Source organism: Pan paniscus, chromosome 15 (assembly GCF_029289425.2).
Source record: "Pan paniscus chromosome 15, NHGRI_mPanPan1-v2.0_pri, whole genome shotgun sequence".
In the NCBI taxonomy this organism is placed as follows: Eukaryota; Metazoa; Chordata; class Mammalia; order Primates; family Hominidae; genus Pan; species Pan paniscus.
In genome coordinates this window covers 68,340,729-68,359,362 of record NC_073264.2, presented here as the reverse complement: position 1 = coordinate 68,359,362, position 18,634 = coordinate 68,340,729, and the positions used below count along the sequence as shown (strand labels likewise).

General features: G+C 41.1%; 1 protein-coding gene across 6 annotated transcripts in view; it reads right to left on the bottom strand.

Annotated features, from left to right (window-relative positions):
- PALS1 (protein associated with LIN7 1, MAGUK p55 family member) overlaps window positions 1–18,634 on the bottom strand; it is a 109,045-nt gene that overhangs the window by 82,249 nt on the left and 8,162 nt on the right. For 2 of the 6 annotated variants that reach the window (XM_057299730.2, XM_003824065.6), the window contains exon 1: window positions 13,637–13,914. The exons of 1 other annotated variant lie outside the window; for it this stretch is intronic. The gene's annotated coding sequence lies outside the window, so the exon portion shown is untranslated. Of the gene's footprint in view, window positions 1–13,182; window positions 13,535–13,636; window positions 13,915–18,634 lie in introns of those variants that run through there. 3 more of the 6 variants (XM_034937143.4, XM_057299729.2, XM_055097710.2) reach the window with 3 other exon arrangements.

The window sequence follows — 18,634 nt, the reverse complement described above, 5'->3', positions numbered from 1 at the left end:
TCCTCTTGCCTCAGTCTCCCAAAGTGCTGGGATTACAGGCATAAGCTGCTGCGCCTGGCCTAACTACGTCATTTTTAAAGTCTATTTAAAAATGTGTAGTGAAAACAACCTACTGAAAAACACCCCAGAGTAATTCTTGAGTCAAATAGAGAAACTGATAAAGCTGAACAGAACTTAATCTCACTATATAAGTAAACTGTTTAGGACAACAAATTGTTTTCTCTCATTTGACTTTCACTATTATTTCAGAGATTAGAAAGCTGACCTCAACATACAATTATAATTATTCATCATTAACTCAGACTATAACAACCAAGTCACACAACTCCTATCTCTTCTTAAACACTGAAAGAGTGCTTAATATGTATATACTAACACCATGCCTACCATTCTTGATGTACCATCTCAATCCTCAAAATAAAACCTACTGAATTAAGCATCCCCATTCTGCAGATAAGGAATCAGGCTTTGATAAGTTAACCTATTCATTGTCACACACAAGTCAAGAGAGTATTTCTGCAGACATCTGACTCTATAATCTGTAAAAGTACTGTAAGTCAGTGATAGTACTGTAACTGCACTGTAAAGCCTGTCAGTATGTGCCTATGGAAAAACAAGAAAAAGTCATCAGCAAATTAATACATTTATGGTTATGTCTTTGTAGAAAAAGCTAATCAAGAACATGTGAAAGTGTTAGATTTCCTCCCAGTAAACACATTTATGGCCAACCTAGAATAAATGAAATTGTGTTTCAAATGTCAAATTATCTGTTTATGGGAGATGACTAGAACAGAACAGTCTCTAATATTTAGCTCACAGCAAGGCTAAAGTTTAAACAAATAAATGATAAAAGTACAAATTGAAACCAAGCATCTACTATGCGCCATTCCGAGCTTTTTTTCATTCTCAACACTGATGACATCAAATGTGTGGGTCTTTTCCTCACACCAATTCTCTGGACACCGACTGGGTGTCCTACAATTCAATTTCATTCTGACACTATCTACCTGGAGTTACAATCAGATCCCACAAGCTAATGGCTCAGTCTCAAAAGACTGCCCCAGACTTCAGATGCCAGCCACAAGTTTTGGGCCTCCTGTACTTCACACCACCCAGCTATTCATCAGGGGTTCCCATGACCCCCTCCTCAGGTTCGATAGTTTGCTAAATGCTGAGCATGGTGGCTCACTCCCGTAATACCAGCACTTTGGGAGGCCAAGGCTGGAGGATTGCTGGAGACCAGGAGTTTAAGACCAGCCTGGGCAGCTCAGCAAGACCTCATCTCTACAAAAAATAAAAATAAAATTAGCTAGGTATGGTGGTGCACGCCTATTTGAGCCCAGGAGTTGAAGGCTGCAGTGAGCTATGATCATGCCACTGCACTCCAGCCTGGGTGACAGAGCAAGACCTTGATTCTAAGAAAAACAAAAAATAAATAAATAAAAATAATTTGCTTGAATGGCCCCAGAACTCAGAAAGGCACTTTACTTACTATTACTGGTTTATTATAAAGGATACAACTCAGGAATAGCCAAATGGAAGAGATGCAAAGAGCAAGGTTTAGGCGGGTGGTGTGGAGCTTCCATGCCTTCTCCAGTCAAACCAGCCTCCCAGCACCTTGAAATATTCGCCAACCCAGAATCTCTCCAAACACTGTCATTTAGGAGTTTCATTAGATGGGCATGATTAAATTACTGGCCATTGGTGACTGGCTATCTCTAGCCCCTCTTTGCCTTCCCAGAGGTTGAAGGTGGGGCCCCATGCCTTGGTCTTTCTGGCAACCAGCCCCTAACCTGAAGCTATTATAGGGGCCTGCCAAGAGCTGACTCACTGAAACAAAAGATGCTCTTATCACCCTCATTCAAACAAAAGACTCTCTATGCTTAAGAAAATTCCAAGGGATTTAGAAGCTCTAGGTCAGCTGTCAGGGACAAAGACCAAATATATATATTTCTTATTGTATCACAGCCAAATTAAGGGCTGACATACTAAGACAAAAAGATACAACCCACTACCCTACCCTTAAGGAGCTTATTTACAATTTACAGGCTCAAAGTTCTTCACTTTAATTCAACTACTTTTTTTTTGAGACAGGTTCTCGTTCTGTTGCTGTTGACCAGGCTGAAGTGCAATGGTGCCATCATGGTTCACTGCAGCCTCAACCTCCCACACTCAAGAAATCCTCTCACTTTAGCCTCCTGAGTAGCTGGGACCACAGGCACACACCACCAAGTCCAGCTAATTTTTGTATTTTTTGTAGAGACAGGGTCCCACTATGTTGCCCAGGTTGGTCTCAAATTCCTGGGCTCAAGCGGTCCTCCTGCCTCGGCCTCCAAAATACTGGGATTTCAGGCATGAGCCACTGCGCCAGCCTCATGTACATTTTTAAACACTAGGTAAAGTGGAAAATGGCTTTCATCAAAAAGTTTCTAATCTTACCAAAAAGACAATGTTAAAATAAGTCTTAAGGCAGGCTATATTATAGACAAAGCAGAAAAGCCAAGGGCTTTGGGATCAAATAAAATTAATTCAACTCCTTTCTATCACTTATAATAGGACTATGGAAAAAATATTTAATCTCTCTGAGCCTCAATTTCCTCATTTGTAAAAAGGAGAATGCTGACAAAGAACTTGAAATGTAGTTGTTAATATTTAAGAAATACATACAAAGGATACAGCATACGGCATAATACATTAAGAGACACAGCGAGGGATACAACTCTGGGTAAGAGGGGAAAGCAGAAAGTATTGTGATTTGGTCAAATGAACTATCAATCTTGCTATAAATTTTAAGTATAAAAGGATAAGGTATAAAACACAGAAGGATAAGATTCCTTTAGGATGCCTACAAAAACTATGAAATTTATTTTCGTTAACTCTAAGTATGTACTGATTACCCTTATGCAAATCATTATTGTGAAAAACATTTGCAGGTCATTTATACAGTCGATGAATCACCTGGATCAGAGACCTGTATCCGGGGTTCATGACTTTATTTCCATGAATCCCTGCATATTGTATGAACAGTGTGTGTGTTTCAGAGGAAGGGCCCAGATGACTATCAGAGTCACAAAACAATCTGTTTAACTAGAATTTTTTGTTTAATATTAGACAGTTAAATCTGCATGTCCAGTACACAAAAACTGGAGTTTATACAGTTTTCAATGTGAGGCAATGTGATTTCCAATACTAAGACAGAAGAACCACTGTTTAACACATAACTTATTTTCTTCCAGATTTTTTTGGTCAGTAAATATTTGAGTGTCTAGTACTTCTGAGCATAAATGAACATCAAACAGTAGTCACAGCTCTCGATAATTTACAGATGAGTTACAAAAAAGAATAAATTGTTAATGCATACTTTACTAACATTTTAAGAACTAAAACTTACTGCCAATAGGAGGGTATGGAACGTTCCTGGAGGAAGGAAGAGTGGGTGGCTGAATTTTAAATGAAATTATGAACACAGCCTCTTGGAGAAGGGTTACTTTCGTCTATCTACATCAATGGTTTTCAAGTTGTAGGAAGTGACCCATTTGTGTGCCATAAAATGGCTCTAGTGAATCTCAACCAGCTTCATAAAAAACAAAATAGAACAGCTTTATCTTGATAGAAACTCAGAAAAAAAGACTTTCCGAAGCGTTACTTACATTTCAAACATAACACAAAAATGAGTATCTAAATATGGATACTCTAAGTACAACCAAGTCCTAGCAGAGCACCTAGCTCACTACATTCATAGGAAGCAATCACGTTAAACGAATGCAGTCTTAAAGGCACTTCTAAAACACACAAGCAAAATACAGATTGCCTACTTCTTACATCAAAACAAAATAATGTATTTTAAGTTACATTCTCAAACCTTTTCTGTGACAATGTAAAACTCTCAAAATATAATGTTTTCACACAAAATCCTCAACTTTTTGTGTGAAGTTTCTCAAATTGTGAAGCCAATTATGATTTATATCAAAAAAGCATAACTCAAAAGATAACTATAAACACATAATTAAAATTTCTAATATTTGAACTTATTAGATATACTACAAACTGTAAAAACCTGACTCTCCTTAATTATTTCACATCTGTTGGTTTGTGATAAAGCACTGTGCAGTCTTGAAACAAAAAGTGAATAAGTGAATATTTATTAAGTATCTGCTATGTGTCAGATATTTTGCTAGGTGCTTTCCATATCTCATCTTGAATTTTTCAATCATCTTTCAAGGTGGCTACATGTCATAGGTGAGAAAAGTGAGGCTTGGCCTAGAATTACAGCATGAAATAAATACCCCAAGGCTCCTTTTACTACATTACTACAATTACTGTCATTTCTCCTGCTGATTTTTTGCCTTAAAACATTGGTATGAGGCCAAGCGTGGTGGCCCACGCCTGTAATCCCAGCACTTTGGGAGGCCGAGACGTGCAAATCACCTGAGGTCAGGAATTCAAGACCAGCCTGGCCAATATGGTGAAGCCCCATCTCCACAAAAATACAAAAATTAGCCGGGCATGATGGCGGGTGCCTGTAATCCCAGCTACTCGGGAGGCTGAGGAGGGAAAATAACTTGAACCCGGGAGGCAGAGGTTGCAGTGAGCCGAGATCATGCCATTGCACTCCAGCCTGGGGGACAGAGTGAGACTTGGTCTCAAAAAAAAAAAAAATTGGTATGTAGGCCAGGCGTGGTGGCTCATGCCTGTAATCCCAGCACTTTAGGAGGCCAACTTGGGAGGATCACTTGAGTCATGGAGTTTGAGACCAGCCTGAGCAACACAGTGAGACCCCATCTCTATCTCAAAAAAATAAAATAAAAATGTTGGTATGTAAACTAAGTCCAGAGGTCAAATCAGGCACACCTTATTTTTATAAGTAAAGTTTTATTGGAAAAGTCATGCTCATTTGTTTGGCTACCTCTGCCACTCTAACAACAGAACTGAGTACTTGCAACAGAGACAATATGGCCCACGAAGCTAAAATACTTACAGAAAGTTGTTGACCCCTGCCTTAAAGAAGCAAAATGCCAAGAACCCTGGAGGCCTCAAAATTTCAATGTCTTTGAGGGTGTTTGAGACTATTAACTGAAGAAGAAACTATAAAATTATATGAGACAGAAAGCCAAATGTTTTAATTTTTATAATGTTATATCATAATTAGCCCAAATTTATAAAAACAACAAAATTAAAAAGCTTGATTATGAAGTTACTGTTTCATAATTAAGCTGTTTTCTGGCCAGGTGCAGTGACTCACACCAGTAATCCCAATGACTTGGGAGGCTAAAGTAGGAGAGTTACTTGAGCCTAGGAGTTTGAGGCCACAGTGAGGTATGATCACACCACTGTACTCCAGCTTGGGTGACAGGGCAAGATCCCATCTCTAAATAAAATAGTTAATTAACTAACATAAAAAATAAACTATCTCTGTAGCTTGAATTGATGAAGGAAAAAAATCTCACAATTCAAAATATATTTAATGAGCATGTGTCATGCACCCATATTTCTCATGAAGGAACACACTCGGTTCAAAACAAAATGGCACCTGGCTTTTTCTTACTAGCATTTTGTTTTTTATTTCACGTCACACTTTTTGATTTAATACATTAACTGAGCCAGGTGTGAGTGGCATGTGTCTATAGTCCCAGTTAGTGAGGAGACTGAGGCAGGAGGATCACTTCTGCCCAGGAGTTCAAGTCCAGCCTAGTCAACAGAGTGAGACCTTACCACTTAAAGAAAAAAAAAAAAAAATTTCACTGAAATCATTCTACTGTGTACTTTAAGCTGAACATTTATGTGATTAACCAGGAGTCTACATTTGATTTTCTGGTATGAAGAAGGAGTTTTCTTTTTTTTCTTTCTTTTTTTTTTTTTTTCTGAGACAGAGTCTTGCTCTGTCGCCCAGGCTGCAGCACAGTGGGGGGATCTCGGCTCGCCGCAAGCTCCGCCTCCCAGGTTCACACCATTGTCCTGCCTCAGCCTCACGAGTAGCTGGGACTCCAGGCGCACACCACCACACCTGGCTAATTTTTTGTATTTTTAGTAGAGATGGGGTTTCACCGTGTTAGCCAGGAAAGTCTCGATCTCCTGACCTCATGATCCACCCACCTCAGCTTCCCAAAGTGCTGGGATTACAGACGTGAGCCATCACTCCCAGCCTACTTTTTTTTTTTCTAACTTCATGGTTTTCATTCTAAGTAAAAACCTCCAAATCATATCATTTTATCTTCATTCAAAATACAATTCACTATCGAGTCATTCACTCGTCTCGCTCTGTCACCCAGGCCAGTCTTGAACTGAGCTCATGCAATCCTCCTGCCTCAGCCTCCTGAGTAGCTGGGATGACAGGCGCAAACCACCATGCCTAGCTTCTCCAAGTCCATTTAAACAACTTATCTAAACCACCCAGAATGGGGAATGTTTGGTTACAGTGACACAAATAACATTTTCTTTATTACTAATTTTCAAAAAAATTTTTTTAGAGACCAGGTCTCACTGTGTTGCCCAGGCTGTAGTGCAGTGGCTATTCAAAGGTGTGATCAGAGAGCACTGCAGCCACCTGGGTTCAAGCAATTCTCTCATTTCAGCCTCCTGAGTAGCTGGGACTACAGTATGAACCACCATACCCAGCTCTCATTTAGTAATTTTAAATAAGAGTCCTCTAATATACAAACTGTAGAATCAATCAAGAAAATTTAAGTCCTACTAAAATGTAAAATGTAGGTAGGTAACTGTTAATGAATACCTTGACTCTACTGACTTCATTAAGTATTTTAGTTCACAAAATCTTATATTTGGTTTCCTTTTTTTTTAAGAAAAGAGATCTTGTTATGTTGCTCAGCTGGACTCAAACTCCTGGGCTCAAGCGACCCTCCCACCTCAGCCTCCCAATTGGCTGGGGCTACAGGCATGTGACATTGCTCCTTCATTTTTAAGAATAAATGTTAATGTATATTAGTTTTTAAAAATCCAAAATGATTTTTGTTTAAAATAACCCCAGAGTTAGTCCCAGAAACATGCAAATATGGTTCAACATTTGAAAAATCAGTGTAATTCACCATATTAACAGATTAAAGAAAAAAGTTCACACAATCATCTCAATACATGCAGAAAAGGCATATGATAAAATTCAACATCCATTCATGATTTAAAACACAAACACTCAGTAACCTAGGAACAGAAGAAAACCTCCTTAACCTCCTTAACAGAATGCACAAAATGACCTACAGCTAATATCATATTTTAAAGGTGAAAGACTGAATACTTTTCCTTTAAGAAAGTGAGCAAGAAGCCAGGCACTGTGACTCATGCCTGTAATCCCAGCACTTTGGGAGGCTGAGGTGGGCAGATCGCTTGAGCCCAGGAATTCGAGACCAGCCTGGGCAACATGGTGAAGCCCTGTCTCTACTAAAAATACAAAAAATTAGCTGGGCATGGTGGCACTTGCAGTAGGTCCCAGCTACTCAAGAGGCTGAGATGGGAGAATCAACTGAGCCCAGAAAGTCGAGGCTGCCGTGAGCAGTGCTGCGCCACTACACTTTAGCCTGGGGATAGAGTGAGACCCTATCTTAAAAAAAAAAAGTGAACAAGATAAAGATGCTACTTCTCATCTCTCCTATTCGACATCTCAGTGGAAGTCCTAACCAAGCCAATACAGCAAGTTAAGGAAAAGAAATAAAAGGCATACAGACTAGAAGGAAAGAAAAGTTTTGAGCACAACTGTCTACTTAGAAAATTCCAAAAAAAATTACTAAAATAAAAAAGCTCCTAGAGCTAATAAGGGAGTTTAGCAGAAAGTCAGGATACAAAGTCAATATACAAAAATTAATTTCTATATACCATCAGTGATCAATTGGAATCTGATTTTTTTAGATTACCATTTACAATAGGACCAAAAAATTAAAATAATTAGGTATAGACTTAATAAAGTATTTGCAAGATCTGCATATTGAAAACTACAATACTCACATAAATGGAAAGAAATAGCATGTTCATAGATGAGAAGACTCAAATTATTAAGATGTCAATTATCTTCAGGTTGATCTCTAAATTAGACACAATCTCAATCAAAATCCCAACAGAATGTATGAATTATCAAGATGATTCTAAATATCATACAGAAAGCAAAGGAACTAAAAATAGTCATAACAATTTTGAAAAAGAATACAGTGGAAGAGTCACATTACCTAATGTGAAGACTTATTTTAAAGCTACAGTAGGCTGGGTGCAGTGGCTCACGCCTGTAATCTCAGCACTTTGGTAAGCCGGGGCAGGCAGATCACGAGGTCAGGAGATCAAGACCATCCTGGCCAACACGGTGAAACCCCGCCTCTACTAAAAATACAAAAATTAGCTGGGCGTGGTGGTGTGCGCTTATAATCCCAGCTACTTGGGAGGCTGAGGCAGGAGAATCACTTGAACCCAGGAGGCGGAAGTTGCAGTGAGCTGTTATCGTGCCACTGCACTCCAGCCTGGCGAGAGAGCAAGACTCCATCTCAAAAAAAAAAAACAAAAACAAACAACAACAACAACAACAAAACCTATAGTAGGCCAGGCTCAGTGGCTAACACCTGTAATCCTAGCACTTTTGGAGGTTGAGGTGGAAGGATCCCTTGTGCTCAGCTGCTCAAGACCAGCTTGGGCAACATAGGGAGATCTTGTCTCTACAAAAAATTTTAAAAATTGGCCTGGCATGGTGGCATGTACCTATAGTACCAGCCACTGGGGAAAGTGGGAGGATGGCTTGAGTCCTGGAGGTTGAGGCTGCAGTGAGCCATATTCACACCACTGTACTCCAGCCTGGGTGACAGAGTGAGACCCTGTCTCAAAAAATTTTGGGCAACATAGCCAAGACCTTATCTCTACAAATAAATTTAAAAATCAGCCAAGTGCGGTGGCACGCCTGTGGTCCCAGCTACTTGGGAGGATTGCTTGAACCTGGGAGGCCAAGGCTGCAGTGAGCAGAGATCACACCACTGCACTCCAGCCTGAGCGACAGAGAGAGACCCTGTCTCTAAATAAAAAATAAAAATATAAATACAATAAAATAAAAATAAAAAATAAAAAGGATAGACAAAATAGATCAATTGAAGAGTCCATAAACAAACCCAAACAAATGTAGTCAAATAGCTTTTGACAAAGAGACAAGAGGAATACAATGGGAAAAAGATCATGTTTTAAACAAATGGTCATGGAACTGGACAAACAAATAAGTGAAACAACTTGTACTTCTCTCATTTTATACAAAAATAAACTCAAAATGGAACATAGATCTAAAAATAAAATTACAATATAAAACTTGGAAAAAAAATTGGAGAAAAATCTCTCTGACCGTGGATTGAGCAAAGAGTTCTTAGATACAATATTCAAATTTTAAAAATTAATAATTTGGACTTTCTCAAAATTTAAAATTCTATACTTCAAAAGTAATGAAGTATAGAAGTTATGAGGATGAAAAGGCAAGCCAGAGTGGAAGAAAATCTTCGTAAATCACTTATCTGACAAAGATAAAGGACTATATAAAACTTTTGGGGCAGCGGCTCATGCGTGTAATCCCACCACTTTGGGAGGCTGAGGCAGGAGAATCACTTGAGCCCAGGAGTTCTGAGACCAGCCTGGGAAACACAGTGAGACCCCATCCCTAAATAAAAAAGGAAATAATAATAAGATAATAATAAATTCAGCAATAAGACAATAATCCAATTTAAAAATGGGCAAAAGTTTCAGACACTTTACCAAAGATAAACAGATGGCAAATAAGCACATGAAAAGATGCTCAACATCCTCAGTCATGGGGGGAAATGCAAAGAAAAATCCCAACGAGATACTATTAAAATGGCTAAATCTAAAGACTGACCATACCAAGTGCTGACAGGAATGTAAAGCAACTGACCTCTCATATATTGCTGGTGGAAATGCAAAGTGGTTCAGCCACTTCAAACCCAGCTTGACAATGTATCAGTTTCCTATGCCAATGTAACAAATTGCCACAAATTTAGTGGCTTAAAACAACAGAAATTATTTTACAGTCCTATAGGTTAGAAATCTGGCATATGTCTCCCTTGGCTAAAATTACTGGCAGGGCTGCTTTCTTTTCTGGAGCCTCTTCAAGATTCTAGACACCACTCATATTCCTTAGTTTGTGGCCTGCTCTCCTCCATCTTCAAAGCCAGCAACTTTGCACTTCTCTGACCAATTGTTACATCTTTTTTTCCTGACTCTACTCTTCTGCCTCTCTCTTTCCTTTTTTAAAGATTCTGTGATACACTGGGACCACCTGAATAATCCACAATAATCTCCCTAAAGTCATCTGATTAGCAACCTAAATAAGCCTTTGCCACATAAGCAAACATATTCACAGGTTCCAGGGATTAGGATATCTTTGAAGACCTTTATTCTGTCTACCACAGATAGGTCTTTTTTAAATTTTAAGATAAAATTAGGCTATACCTACCATATTACATCTACTTAAGAGAAACAAAAACTTAGGTTTACACAAAAACCTATTTGCAAAGATTTACAGCCACTTTATTCAGTCACAAAAAACCTGAAAACAACTCAAATGTCCTTCAACTGGTGAATGGATAGGTGATGGAACTGTTCTTTACCTTGATTGTGGTAGTTGCACAGCTCTCTGAGTTGGAATTGTACAATGAAAAGTTAATTTCATTTCATGTAAATTAGAGTTAAATATTTTTTAAAGAAAAGAAGCAATTATATCATTTCTCATCCACCAGATTAGCAAAAATTTTAAAATCTTACGATGCCCAGTGTGGGCAAGAATGTGAAGCCACTGTCACTCATACTGTTTGCAGGAATGTAAATGATTACAGCATTAAAAAGGGTAATTTGGGTGTAGCTAGTAATGTTGAAAACACATATCAACCTATTATCAGCAATTCCACTTATAGGTAGGTATACATACATTCTAGGAAAGTGTCCACACATGCGCTCAAGGAGACATGCACAAAGATATTCATTAAACATTGTTTGAAATATTAAAAAACTGAAAATTCTTCAGTAGGGGAATGAATTGCAGTTAGTAGTTATTAAAAAAGAAAACGGAAAAAATCCATGACAGAAAGAATCCTGCCAGTTAAGTGATTTGGAAAAGGCAACTTATTGGTTTATCTAACAATGAGACATCCTGAGAAGAGCACTGAATTTAGAATATGGAGACTTAGAATATGGAGAACAGCATTTTAGCATTCGTGTAGTTCCAAGTCTGCCCCTAACTAGCAGTCAGACTACGGATTACTTAACTCCTGCAAGCCTCACTTTTTTTTCGTGGAAAATGAAGAGGTTAGACTATATAACCACTAAGATTACTTCCAACTCAACGATTCTATGATTCAGTAAGTATATGATCAAAAATTATAAGGGCTGGGCGCGGTGGCTCACGCCTGTAATCCCAGCACTTTGGGAGGGCGAGGCGGGCGGATCACGAGGTCAGGAGATTGAGACCATCCTGGCTAACACGGTGAAAACCCGTCTCTACTAAAAAAAAAAAAAATACAAAAAATTAGCAGGCGTGGTGGCGGGCGCCTGTAGTCCCAACTACTCGGGAGGCTGAGGCAGAAGAATGGCGTGAACCCGGGAGGCAGAGCTTGCAGTGAGCCGAGATTGCGCCACTGCACTCCAGCCTGGGCGACAGCGCGAGACTCCGTCTCAAAAAAAAAAAAAAAAAAAAAAATTATATTCTGGCGGTGGCTCACGCCTGTAATCCCAGCATTTCAGGAGGCCGAGGCGGGTGGATCATCTGAGGTCAGGAGTTCGAGGCCAGCCTGGCCAACATGGTGAAACCCCGTCTCTACTAAAAATACAAAAATTAGCCGGGTGTGGTGGCGAGCACCTGTAGTCCCAGCTAGTCGGGAGGCTGAGAGCAGGAGAATCACTTGAACCAGGGAGGTGGAGACTGCAGTGAGCCAAGATCGCGCCACTACACTCCAGCCTGGGCAAGAGCGAGACTATGTCTCACAAAAAAAAAAAAGAAAAGACAATTATATTCTATATAAGCACATATGTCAAGATACTATTTTTTTCTAGACACTCTGAAATCAGAAAATATCAGAGAAATAGGGCATTTCAGTATAATAATATATAAAATTGATCAAATTTCTTGGAATGGGTGATAAATTTTATTTTTTCCATGACACAGCCCTCAGGAGATCCTGAAAACACGTGCCCCTGTGATGAGATTTTTAATCAAAATCATAATTCAAGATCATGTAAAAGCTAAACCCACTGTACTGACTTGGGTCACCCTCAAGTAGAACTTATATATTCTCTCCCGTTTTAACATTCCAAAACAAGTTAATGTTAATCAATCCACCTTAATTTGTCAAGTTCAAGTCCGTCTTGCCAAAAGTAATTCAGGTACATGGTAAAATTTACCAGATTTTTAAAGATAAAATAATGAATTGCTTTTCATATTTTTGCCTGTTTTATCTATAAATCTCTTATATTATAATTTAATAGCTCATCCTGCCGCAAATAGAAAGCCTATAAAACCTATCCACAATAGCTATGTCCACAGGGATCTAGTAAAAAAAAAAAAAATCGTAGTTCTTAATTCAAGGAAGCTTATTTAATAAGTTTCATTACCACCAATACTTCAAAGACACCAATAACCAACACGTCATTTGTTCCTATTGCATAATTTAACAGGTTATTAACTTCTGGTATAATCCAAAAGCATAATTAGTAAACTATCATTAAAACATGATATTGCTTTTTTAAAAAATCAGAAATATTAACACCTTTCACTGCGTCAGTCAAATCAAAATTTCAAAATTTTTGTTCAATTGACTTTCCAAATCTAAATTCTTACTATTCTAAACGAGTATGGAGACAAAACACACACTCCATACTACATCTAAAAACTTCCTAGCCATCAGATTTTAATTTTAGCATAAACTGCCAAGAAAAACCTTTTGACCGAAACCTACATTCCGTACACATTACTGTATGTCAATCAACAGAAGGTGAGTTATGATCATTAGAAAGTTACATAATTTACTACAAAGATCGTTTAAAGCAAACTTCATTAAACGTAGGTTATAACAATTTACAGGCTTCAAAGTTCAACGTGCAACCTTAAAGTATCAGAAACCATGAACAAAACTAGGCTTTTCTTTAAAAGTGGTCACAAGGAAGCAGGAACTGTTTGCGTGTTTAAGAACGCAAAGAGCAGAATACCAGCAGCTGAGTCAGGCAGAGGAACGCTGACTACATTCTGACTTCTAAAGGAAAGCGTTCCCTCGCCGATTTCCCAGACCCGGCCGGGAGAAAGTCCCGCGCGTCGCGACCTCGGAGAGAGGGCGCAGGGGGCAGACGACTCCCCGCCGCGCCCCCTGCACCTCGGGCTCGGCTGACTGTGGCCCGCGCCAAGGTGCATGCCCAGCCAAGGAGAAGGAGCGGGCACCGCGCAGGCAGCGTTGCTCCGAGGGACAAAGGTTGGGCTCACACCCTCCACGGCCGCAGCTCGCGCGCCCGAGGAAGCCCGCCTGGCTGCCAGGGGTCTCCCGCTGGTCGGAGTTTGCGCAGCGTGTGGGGGAAGGGGAGCCCGGCCGCCCGCCCCTCCCCCGCCGCGCTCCCAGGGACCTGTTGATTAAGATCTCTACAGCCCAGCCGCCGCCGATCCGCCTCTTACCTCCAAGCCTCGGCTCCGCGGAGCCTCCCGCCCCGGCCGCTCCTACGCACTGCAGAAGCGACAGCCCTCCGGCGGCCCTTGAAATTCCGGATAAAGAATCCAGAAACTCCCGACTCCCCACCTCAGAATCCTTAGTCCCCGCCCCCGCCCCACCGCCTGCCTCCTCCGTCGCCGCCGTCACCGCCGCAGCCGCCAGCAACTCCACTTCTAGACCGCGCGAGACCGGCCCCTGCGGCCGTCGCGAGACCGCGCACGCGCCCCCGGGACTCTGGCGCAGTGGGCGCGCGGATCCGAGTCCCACCCCGCCCGTGAGAGGCTGGCGCGGCTTGCCCAATCCCGAGCCGGAGCGGAGAGAGCGCCCGCTCATTGGTCCTCTCCGCAGCTCCAGCCGGGTGCGCGCAGTCGCGCGCCTCTAAGTCTAAAACGCGGACTGCTCCGGGCTAGCTGGCCCGGTGGAGCCCCTTCGGGATTTGGCCGGCGGGCTTTGTGGGGACGCGAGGCTTCCCTGGGTTTCTACATCCCTTGGCTCTTGTCTCTGGATGACGTATCCTGAAGAAAATCTGATTCCTCTTGAAGAGATTCCTCATGTCCTGTCAAGTTAGTCACCCAATCTAACATTTGTTTTTTTAAAAAAATGACATAAACACCTGGATGTGTGCAGTGTCCCGCAGAAGACTGCATAAAGCCAGCAACTGCACTGATTTCTGAAAACCAGAAAGCAAGGATAGCAAGGACTAGAACTATTTCCCAGAAGTCTCCCGAAGGGACAGAGTTACGCAGATCAGCCCGTGCTCCGGGCATGGCTGGCGCCCTCGGGACCTGGATGTGCCACCCTTGGAATGGGGCAGGACTCAGGCGGGTGCGGGCGGAAGTCAGAGCAGATTGGAGGACGTTCTAAGGAGAAACACCAGCAATGTGTCTCGACACTTGCAATAAAAGCCCTCGGATGGTCTCTGTCTTGACAGTACCTTCCGAGCAAGCCCATTCCACATTTAAACACTTGCAAGGTTTGTTAATCGACCTCTCCTTCTATGAGGCCAAACTATGCCTATGACTCCAGCCCGGGGGCACAGTTTCCCCCAGGGGCACAGTCCTCCCTGAAAGCCTTCGTATATGCCATTTCCATTTCTCTCGGTTTTCCTCATTTTGTCCCACGGTGTTTTTCCATCTCGCAATGTCCTCAGGTCCTGATTTTCAAGCTCTTTCACATTCTTCCCCATTACGCTCCTCTGGACAGCCTATGGGTTGTTGGTGTCCCTCACTAAGGACACTGTGATGGCCTGAACGAAGCAAACCGTTGTTGCTGGTGGTAAAGATCTTTGGGGATGCCTACCCTTCCCAGACTTGTTATCCTTCTCAAATCTGATCAGCATTCTGTCCAAGTGTTTAATAAGACAGAGCGGAGGACAGAACTCTGCTGCATGCCACTAAAGACCTTAATGCTCCTGCCATCAAAAATTTCTCAGTAGGCTTGGAATACAGGTGGACGACACAACCGAACTGTCTTCTTGGCCCATATTCCTCCATAAAGATGCCATGAGAACTGGTGAAATGCCTAACTGAAATCCAGATAAAGTCTCCAGGATTCCTAGAAACTATTAGCCATACCCCAAAAGAAAAAACGGTTACTGTGTGTGACTTACTTCCTTTTCTAACTTCTTTTGTTTTTGTTTTTGTTTTTGTTTGAGACGGAGTTTCGCTCTTTTGCCCAGGCTGGAGTAAAGTGGCGCAATCTCGGCTCACTGCAACCTCCGATCCCCGGGTTCAAGCGATACTCCTCCCTCAGCCTCCCCAGTATCTGGGATTACAGGTGCCAGCCACCACGCCCGGCTAATTTTTGTATTGTTAGTAGAGACGGGGTTTCGCCACATTGGCCAAGCTGGTCTTGAACACCTGACCTCAGGTGATCCACCTTTCTCAGCCTTCCAAAGTGCTAGGATTATAGGCGTGAGCAACCGTGCCCCGCCTCTAAGTTCTTAAATACGTAACATAAATAATAATTCAAGAAGCTTCCTCCAGCTCGTCAATGAATTCTTCTTTCTCTAGCTTATAATTTCTCATCCTTGGCACTATTGACATTTGGGCTGGATAATTCTTGTGGGGACTGTCCTGTGCATCATAGGATGTTTAGAAGCATCCCCAGCCTCTACCCACTACGTGCCAGTAGCATCACCCTCCCCAATGTGACAATCAAAAATGTCTCCAGACATCACCAAAGGTCATGGGGAGGGATGAGCAAAATCATCTTCAGTTAAGGACTGCAGATCTAGCTGTTCAAAGAAAGGACCTCTTTGGAAAGATAGTATATCTTTATCCGTAACTTCCAATCTCTTGGCCCCAGGCAGTTTTACAAAACAACAAAACACACACACAAAAAAAGCCTCCACCCAAATGAACCCGCCAAGTACCTAGCCTTGCTTCCTTAGCTGCTTAGATTCCCATACAGGACCCCACCATAATAAAATGATTATTAGTATGAGTGTGAGATAGCAGACCAGCTGCTTATCTCAAAATGTGTGAAATTCCTTTTTAAAGTGCTATAACAATTCAGAAGGGCATTTTTTTCAGGAAAAGAAGTGCTATAAAAATGTTAGTTATGGCCTGGCATGGTGGCTTACACCTGTAATCCCAGTACTTTGGGATGCCAAGGTGTATGGATCCCTTGACCCCAGGAGTTCAAGACCAGCCTTGGCAACATGGCAAAAACCCATCTCTACAAAAAATACAAAATTAGCTGGGCATGATGGTGTGTGCTTATAATCCCAGCTACTTGGGAGGCTGAGGCAGGAGGATCATCTAAGCCTGGGAGGTCGAAGCTGCAGTAAGCTGAGATCACACCACTGCACTCCAGCCTGGGCAATAGAGTGAGACCCTGTCTCAAAAAAAAAAAGTTATTATTTTACCTCCTAAAGATATGTTCATGTTAAAAGAGGGCAGATCCTACAGCAAATAACAAATCTACTCTCTAGTGGGTCAGGTGCAGTAACTCACACCTGTGATCCCAACACTTTGGGATGCCAAAGCGGGAGGATTGCTTGAGCCCAAGAATTCAAAACCAACCTGGTCAACATAGGGAGACCCCATCTCTACAAAAAAATTTAACAATTAGCTGGGTGTGGTGGTACGCTCCTGTAGTCCTGGCTACTTGGGAAGCTGAGATGGGAGGATCCCTTGAGCCCAGGAGATCTAGGCTGCAGTGAGCTGTGATTGTGTCACTGCACTCTAGCCTGAGCAACAGAGCAAGACCATGTCTAAAAAAAAAAAAAAAGAAAGCAAGAAATAAAAAGAAAGAAAAGAAAAAAGAAATCTATTTTCTGGTGAATTGAGCCAATCCCAGAATCTCCAAGTCATACAAATTACTGGTATATATGCAAAAACTAAAGGGTAGCTGAAAGAGTGAAAGGTATAGAAACTGGAGGCATGGTAATTAGATTAAGTTTTAGCTTTGCTGCTAGCTAGTTCTGTGATTTAGATGTGTGACAAGCTTCCTGGACCTAAATGTTCTCATCTATAATGTAAAGGGGTTAACTACGTTTTTCCCCCTAGTTTTAGGATTCTGGTAGCCTCTGCATATAGAGTCTAACATGGATAGCATAGGAGGTTAAGAGAATATAATATTCCCCCCAAAATAGAATGAAATGGACAATCTGTGGTTTAAACGCCCCTGTCAGAAGGGCTGTTCATCCTCGTCAGAAAGCAGTTCACCTGCTGAGTCACTCTAACAAATTTGTAACTAAATATTATGGATGAGTAGTGAAAGCCTAACTGTAAAACCAGGAGTAAGGTGGACAGTCACCATAGTAAATACCCTCCCTTCTTCCTCATCTTGTCATCTGCTTAGCCCATTGTCTGTCAATATCCCTTATTAAATGTTTATGTAATAAAATACCACACTATTTTATTTCATTAAAAGTTTTGGGAAGCCAGTCATGGTGGCATGTGCCTGTCAGCTAATCAGGGGGCTAAGATGGGAGGATTGTTTGAGCCCAGGAATTCAAGTCCGACCTGGGCAACACAGCAAGACCCCCTTCTCTAAAAATTAAAAAAAAAAGTTTTGGGGGAAACATATTCATGTTGCATTTCAGCCACTTGTAAAAAGTTTTGAAATTTTTGTTTTCAAGATTTATTATTCCCTATTATATATCAAATTATGTAGCCTTAACTAAGGCTATTATATCTCCTCTTTGTACTAGTGAAAACCAGGTCTTCACTAGTATGGTTTTCATAACTTGGCTTTAACTAGTACCTCAGTGAATTAGTACTTAGAATTTTCATAAGTGAATTAGTAGCCTAATCACATAATTGTATGAACCAGATGATCAGAGATAATGTATAATAAAAGCAGAATACTCAGTAACTCAGATAAAAGAGAAATTATGAAACAAAAATTACCTACGAATAGTAGTACTAGTAAATAAATATATATATATATAATATATTTTTGTTTTTTGAGATGGAGTCTTGCTCAGTCACCCAGGCTGGAGTACAGTGGTGTGATCTTGGCTCACTGCAACCTCCGCCTCCCGGGTTCAAGCAGTTTTCCTGCCTCAGCCTCCCAGTAGCTGGGATTACAGGCACCTGCCACCATGCCCGGCTAATTTTTTTTGAATTTTTAGTAGAGACAGGGTTTCACCATGTTGGCCAGGCTGTTCTCGAACCCCTGACCTAAAATGATTTGCCCACCTCGCCCTCCCAAAGTGCTGGGATTACAGGCATGAGCCACCGCATCTGGCCAAATATCTAAAATAAAATAATAAAATAACAAAAAGCAAACCAACAAACAATGAACTTTTCTAATTTAATTGGGTTATTCTTATTTAGATGTTTTATAGGAGGATTTAAACTTTCATAAATCTAGCTAAATATAGTATATCCCTGAGCTAAGAACATTATACAGTTGTCATATGGAATGGAAGGTCCCACTATCTGCACCAGTGTAATTCAGTACAGGTTAGTATTATTCAACCTAATTGGCTTTAACAACTATTCACTCATTTA